The 7,839-nt window shown below is 37.3% G+C and overlaps 1 long non-coding RNA gene across 1 annotated transcript; it reads right to left on the bottom strand.

Annotated features, from left to right (window-relative positions):
• Positions 1-368: 368 nt before the first annotated feature.
• LOC112960970 lies at positions 369-5,783 on the bottom strand. The gene is made up of 3 exons (XR_003251903.1): positions 5,512-5,783; positions 3,407-3,553; positions 369-684 (listed from the first exon to the last, which is right to left on the bottom strand). It is a non-coding gene; the product is annotated as an uncharacterized LOC112960970 (long non-coding RNA).
• Between the last annotated feature and the right edge of the window lie 2,056 nt (positions 5,784-7,839).

Here is a 7,839-nt window from a genome sequence, read left to right as displayed (position 1 = left end):
AGGTCCCAAGAGCGACAGGTGAAGAAATGATCAGTATGGGAGTCTAGCTAGCACTTAGATGCAATCACAGCAGCTCAGTAACACTAAGCCTTAGTAAGTCTGTGATTGCCTGTAACCAAAACCTGGGCACTTCATTACAGTAATACAGACATTTATAGGGTGATATGGAATTTGAACATGGGATTTGTAACAAATATTAGTGTCACCTTAGTTTTTAGATACAGCACTCAAGGTGGCAATACAGCTCTTTGAGAACTTAGATTCCAAGTTCCTAACGTTTTGAGTGGCTTGACATTCAGTTATATTAACCAAATGCAGAAATGAACAATGGCAACAGCATTTGCAAAGTAAGTAATTGCACATGCAAATGAACAGAATTAGCCATATTTTATTACTTTCTATGTAATGTACAGATGCAACACATCACAGTTAAAATATTTAACAAATCGGTCCCTTTACATTTTTTCCAGTGCAATGTAAATCAATGAAGCAACTTTCTGGCATGGAACAAAGAGACAGACACTTCTCTGCAGCTATTAAAAAAGACTTTTGCTTGAAGGATTTCATATTTATAGAGTAAGCTGAAGATCAGAACATCCTCTGTATTCAAGGAACTCCTCATATCACATATCTTTATAAACCACATATATGCTCTCTAAGCTGTGCCCTTCTGGAAAGTTAGACCTGTAAGAGGCAAAATCCAGAACTGAATACTCTCTGCTTAAAATGTTCTGGTAGCAAGCTCCACCACATTAAAATAGAACTCAGATAACTGGAGCATCTCTGATGCTCTCAGATGCTGTGATGCTACATAAGCAGAGGTCATATCTAAAATATACAAGATCCAGCTTGCAAAGACCACTTTGTGCACTTTCTTTTTTTCTCTGAAACAATCTTTATAGCAATTACTTGGAAATTAATACTAAGTTCTACCAAGTTTGCTATCAGCTTCAGTGGAACCAGACTTTCACCCACTTTATATGAGCTTGCAGGGTTTCTTTTCTGTTTTCCTATTTCTGGCATGTTCCTGTCCAGAGAGTAGCTGCAGTCTATCATCCAGTAGTAGATATTGAATGTATGTTAAAAAAAAAAAAAAAAGTCTGCCAAGTCTTACAGCCTTAAACCTTTGGTGCAGTACAAGGTTTACAACATGATTTAAAATTTGCATGAGAGGAACTAAGGAAGATGGTCTGACTCTATATAGAAAATGCGTTTGGGACAGACTGAGATTGATGACTTTGTGACAATGACAGTAAAGTTAATAGCTGATATAGGCAGACAACAGACTCCATTTTAAATTTAAAATTGAAGTGTGTACTGCTGACAGCATCTTACTGACAATACGTTGCTAGACCTAATTTCTACCTGGTAATGACTATGAAAAACTGAGCAGGTAATGATGTGCATTGCAAAACACTTGGAAAATGGAATTATCTGCTTTGCATTTATATTTTTTTTCTTGTTTTAAAAACAGCTATTTAATGATTAATAAAAGTGGCTATCCTTGAACATTCCTGATGGCTAAAGATTAGTCACTCCTTTGGGAACATCTTTGTCGCCTCTATTTTCTCTCCTCTTAGGAGAGAGAACTGGTGTAAATTGTGCTAGAAATGGAGTGGGAAGGCTTATGCTGTTAACATATAAGACCCCAACAAAAACCCTAGAGGTGATGCATCACTATTCTCTTGGGCAGTTGTACTACATTCTGGTCTGAACAGTGCAGATAGTTACTGCCTTGCTATATTGAACCCAAACTTCAAATAAAAATAGTCTTGGATCAAGAAATGGAGATCTGCATGCACCGAAAGGTGACAGGTTTTTACATATTAATCTAAAAACCTGACAAACAAAAATAAGTGAAACAAAGGGAAAGCAAAGCCTTTGTTCACTGCACCCATGCAATGGCTTCAGCCCTGTGGATAGCAGCTCTGGGCTCTCTCTTCACTCCTGTCATTATCTCCTCCTGTTTACTTACCCTATTCCCTGGGACAAAGACACCCATCAGTTCTGCAAATCTCCACCTATATAAATAGACATTTTTATGGCATACCAGTATAGGGCTGATCAACAGAGACTTTCCTTTACCATGGATCAGCGCACGGTCTTTTAAAAAAATACCCAGACCATAATACAGGGGGGTCCTTTAATTTTACACACATGGAACAAATCAACTTCAAGATTAAATACTTGTACTGCAAACCAGAATATAGCCAGTGCAGCATTAGATTATGCTACCACGCTGGGCTCTGTCATGATTACAACCCTTTTTCCATAGGCACTGTACTAACATGCAGCAAAACTGTAGTACATCCCAGTCTGTTCCATAACTGTATTTCAGAGTATCAGCAGGCTGAAGTTTCCACCTGTTTTCCTTACTCCTGTCTGTGACGCTAGTTTGCACAACTGAAGGATTTACTACTGTCTGTGCTTTCTTTCTGGTTCATCAGGAAAACTAACGGAATTGTTTGAGTCTAGTTCAAAGGCTCAAATCTAAAAGCCATATACTCTTAGCATGAATTTATTCCGTCTCCATTCTGGCTTGGTAAAGCTAATTTAAATTATAGTAGTCTCTGCAGCTTCAAGGAGCTATAAAATAAATAAATCTAATTGTATTTGGCTTAACTACCTTGAATCTGCTTATTACTTTCAAAATAGTACAGTGGGGCTCTTAGTTTTTATAAAATCTAAGCTGATTATGATGAGAATCTGGGACTTTGGCAACAGTAATTAAATACAAGCAAAAAGCCATTTTCTTCTCTGTGAGGAAAGTGCAAAGCCTATGTTCTATTTTCATCTTACTTCTGTTTTCTGTGACTGCTGGAGGGCATTTTAGATGTGGTTGCTCAGACAGACTATTCAAAACCTTAAAAAAGAAAAGTTCTCCTTTCCTAGAGAGTAATTACAACCTCCCACACTGAACACAAATACATGTAACATGCAAATGCTATAAAAGTAGCCTGTGGTTTACATAACAATTTATATGACAATGACTACTTTATATTTGAGGCAAAATCTGATCATGTTTTACATACACTTAGCTCACCCCTCTATCTCTGTGTCGGAACAAACGTGCTCTCTCAGTGCAACCTGTGAAAAGCGCTCCCACTGCCAGGCATGCAAGTTCTACAGCTGCTTTTAATATTAATTGGGGGGAGGGTGGATAAATAGCCTCATATTTCATATTAGTAAATGGCTTCATAAGTTCTGCTGAGTCAACTGACAGTAATCAGACAGCAGCTACTACTTCAACTTTGCAGCAATCTCACAGAGCAGTTCTTCACTGGGACATGAACCAAAACAGAGGGTGGGAATGTGGGGGTGGGGAGCGGGGGAGAAACAAGGTATTGTTTCATTTCCTTTTCTGCTCAGCCTCCTCTTTAATAGAAATTCCAAGAAAGCACCTTACCTGAAGAGGAATTTCAGCAACAAATCATCATAAAGAAGCTGTGAAAACCTGTTTAATGCTTGCGGGTGGTGTCTAGTCCAGGTCTCGTAGGAGCTCATCATCTGACAAATAGTCATCTGATAAAAAGATGTTTTATGACTGTAAAATCTAAAGGTGGAAAAAAAAGTAAAGGTCAGTTTAGTCCATCCTTTGCTCTACCAATGCAAGATGGGTTTTTTTTCTGCATTTTCCCAATGCATTTTCTAGTATTTTTATGCTGTTTAGTTCTAAAATTTCCAAGTAACCCAAGAGACATCTTTTAAACTCCTAGAGAAATTAATATTTCATACCTTAGCATTACAAGGTTTTGCCCTCCCCATTGGTGTTCAGTCAAATAAATGAAGACCTTGCTTACCTTCTTTCATTATTCTGTACTATAACCACCCCAAATCATTCTAATTAATTATCTMCCCTTTGCATTTACCCAACAATTTCTAGATTTGAGCTGCATCTTTGCTTTTCCAAGTTATTCTAATGCTTAATCATACAGTAGTACATTGGTATCTTCTCTTTTATTGCATTAGTAACATGATGATGCCAAAATGAATGCAATATTTCGTGCAGAATTACTGCAAGGTCTCACACGTATATTCCCTGCTCTGCAATATTTGACTGTGCACCCTTAAACTGTAATGGCTTTTTCCCCCACACTGCATCTCAATTCTCTGTCTAAAGCAGATTTAAAATGTGTTTTCCCAAATCTTCTTTCCCCGCCTCTATTTTAGGGCCAATTTATGTTCACATTAAGTTTTGATTGTTGCTGTTCTATTTCTCTCTGTTTTYGTCTGTTTGAAAGTCTTCCCACTTCGCAAGTGTATTCTGGTAAGAGGCTATTTCCATGATCTTCCCCATTCTCCATGACTGTAAATACCTGCTAAAACCTCTCTATGATTATAAAAACAACTGCATTGCTAGTCACTGCTACTCAGACAACTTTCAGCTCACACAACTTTCTTCCTATTTAGACAAATGCGAATTTATTTTTCAAGTAAGATTTCATGAGAAAGCATATGTAGATCCAGGGAAGGATTTTATCATTAATATGCATGTAATACATTCATTTCAGCCACTCATTTTGAACCCCATTCCAGACCATGACTCTACAGCATTGCAGTTAGTAGCAGTTATCTGAGAAGGGGACGCAAGAGCACAATGGGTACACTCCGAAGAGAGCCTAGTGCATCAGGCCCCTGACAGGATTTGGGCAGAAAAGCAGAGTTTATACAACCTAAGCAGTGATGATCAGATATTATCAGCTGCTGGGGGTATGTGCAGAAACAGAACTTTAAACAATTAGGTAACTTCTAAGTTGAACTCAAAGGCATATAATGAGTTGAGATGATCCCCGAGTTAAGTGCACATGAGAAACGTGCCTCTGCTTATCTGCCTCAAATATGTCTACGTACTTTACTGGACCTACTCCAGTGACAAATGCAATCAAACATGTATTCTGCTTCTGACTACACTGACATCAATACTTTTAGCATTGTTATTGTTGTTTAGTATTGCTATTGCTTTTTAGTGTTTTAAAAGATGCCAGAATGTGTCCCTTATGCAATGTAAGAAAAATCCTTAAAATCCTTACACAGAAGTTAGACTTCACAAGATGAAAGTTTCAATACACATTTAACTCTTACATTCCAGTTACCCATTACATTTGCTAAATAAAAACTGTCATTGGTACACATTTTTTTGCCATTTTCATTAATAACCTGCAATACAAATAATCTATTCAGTTTGCTATTTTTATATATAAAAATAGAATGATCTTCCAAACAGCAAAAAACCCTCTGCTTTTAAAGACACAGATGCTCTACCCTATCAGTCTTCATTGCTAGTAAATAAGGTGAGGTAAGTATTCAGTTTCTTCCTCAAATGCTTCTTTGTGCACTGGTTTATTAGTAAATTCCTTTATTATTCCCATTTCCTTTGTTAGCACGAAGTAAACTAATCTATCCTCTGTAAACCTCAGTTGACTCACAGTGTCCTTGGTTGTCGCTGCATCTCCTTTTTTTTCCTTTGACAAAAGACTTTTTCTTAACTTCAGATCTACATCTGGAGCTTACCATTTTCTACAGCAGTTGTCAATCATCCTTCAGCTGTAGAATCTGTTTGGCTTGTGCAGCCACCTTGCACACCGATGAAGTCTTGCTTACTAGGAGACCAGAATCCTTGTCCTGCACCATCTATATCCATTATTTACAGGGACGAATTCAAGTAGCACTTGTGTATAGATTCCAATTTCACTATTAGTAAGAAATACTACAATCAGGACAAGGGTTTTTCTATATGTCAGCAAAACTAGTCATGGTTTATTAGAGCACTCTGGATGTGGCCTTGCTGCCTCTATGGAAGACAACAAAAGGAAAAGTAAGCTCTTTGCATCTTTTCTGAACATGTCATAAATCTGTTCAGCTCTCTGTCTTTTTATATAAAAAAGATCTTGTACCTCTGCAAACTGCCGAATAGGCATCTTCTGTGTTGTCACATTGAGTTCAATTAGCTTACTGAACATTCAATATTTGTAATATTGTTTATGAAAATGGTAGATTAGCAGTTACATTTGGAGGTATGTATTAATTTGAGGTAATCCCATAAACATGCTACAAAATATTCAGCATCACAGCTCCACTACCAGGTTCTCTCTGGGCAAAATCAGAGTCCTAACAATTCCACCAAACCCCTCAAATATTCTTGTATTTCAGCAACGGAACCATCCTAGGTTTGGTATCTGCTCCCAGTACTGTCTGTTTATCCAGCTTTTGTCTAATCTGAGATACAGAAATAGTCAATGATAGAGAAACAAAACACTAAAATGACTGTGTTGGTATTGCTTTGCCGGTATTTCTAAATACTTATATTTGGTGTCATTTCATTAACTAGCAATAAAATATTAAATTTCAACACATGCTGATGCCCAGCAATTCCTTAAAAAGCATTCTACAGTTGAGGAATAGCTACTCATTTTAAAATTGCCATCTTCTTGACCAAAACCTATCTTTATTCATGGACGTGGTAGTAGGTGAATTATGTACACTCCCCTTACTTTCATCTGTGTAAGTCAAAGTGTATGGTTTTGGTCCAACACCTTGCAAAGACCCTGTTTTGACAGTATTTACTGTGATAATTTACAATTCTGTCAATTTCCACCCTTTGCAATTTAGTTAGTGTGCTATCTATTCCGGCAGTGGTTTAAAGTGTTATTTTTTTCCCTCTCTCCCAGATGAAAAATTGTAGTATGAACCTTGGCTACTGCCAGCAGATGCACAGAGTAAGCTGAATATTGCATCAGCTTGACATCTACTTGCAATACTTGCACTTATTCACATTTTAGGTTATTTTTACACTGTTTATAAATAATAAAAATAAGCAAAGAAACTTAAAGAAATTTAGTGAAAACACAGAGATATTATATAGACAGTGGATAAACATCTACTCTAATCTCCATTTTCTGTAATCATTTTCATTGTTCCAAACTACAACAAAATGCTAAGTATTGAGAATTTTATACTCACACTTAAAATGTTGGTACCATTTCAAAATCCACTTCAAATATTTCTTCTAAGTTGGACGTGTGCTTATAATTCCATTGACTAGAAAGCTGCCACTACATGTTACAAATATAAAGATGTGCCTCCATCTTCAACAAAGAAAAATCTCTATGGGCACCCATCATCTCCTTTTCAAAAGCTTTCTTCAAAGTTTTAATTTGTTTTGTCCTTACATAAATTATATAATAGCAACGTCTCTCACTGCTGCAGAAACATTATTCCTTGATCAATGGCTCTGCTGTAATGGCCAGCCTAAATGGGAACTCAGCAGATCCACTGCTAGCTTGGCCACTGAATGCTGAATGAGTTATCAACGCTTCCATTTGCAAAATGGGAGTAAAGACTGTTGGGCATCCATTAATCTGTTAAAGTCTTCAAAAGGAGAAAAAAGAGAAAAATTGGACCTAACCTTCCCCCACCAAAATCAGATATTGTTAAACAGGTGTGACTACTACATGCCAGTGATTTTTACCTCAAGGAGTGGGCAAATGGGTTGAAATCATTAAAAAAAAACAAAATCCAAAACTTAAAGAACAACAAACCAGTATGTCACCTGTAAAAAAAAAAACATGCATCTCTAATCCACCAGAATTCAAATTCAGAATTCAAATTCCTGCAGAGCATTAATGATAACTTCTTGACACAGATGGTGGAGGAGCCAACAAGGAGAGGTGTGCTGCTGGACCTYGTASWAACAAACAAAGAAGGACTGGTGGAAGATGTGAAGGTTGGGGGCAGCCTTGGCTGCAGTGACCATGAGATGGTGGAGTTCAGGATCCTGCGAGGAGGCAGCAGGGCAATAAGTAGGATTGCAACCCTGGACTTCAGGAGAGCAAACTTTGG

Source organism: Apteryx rowi, unplaced genomic scaffold (assembly GCF_003343035.1).
Source record: "Apteryx rowi isolate R43461 unplaced genomic scaffold, aptRow1 scaffold_125, whole genome shotgun sequence".
NCBI classification, from domain to species: domain Eukaryota; kingdom Metazoa; phylum Chordata; class Aves; order Apterygiformes; family Apterygidae; genus Apteryx; species Apteryx rowi.
This window is presented reverse-complemented; position numbering and strand designations above follow the sequence as displayed.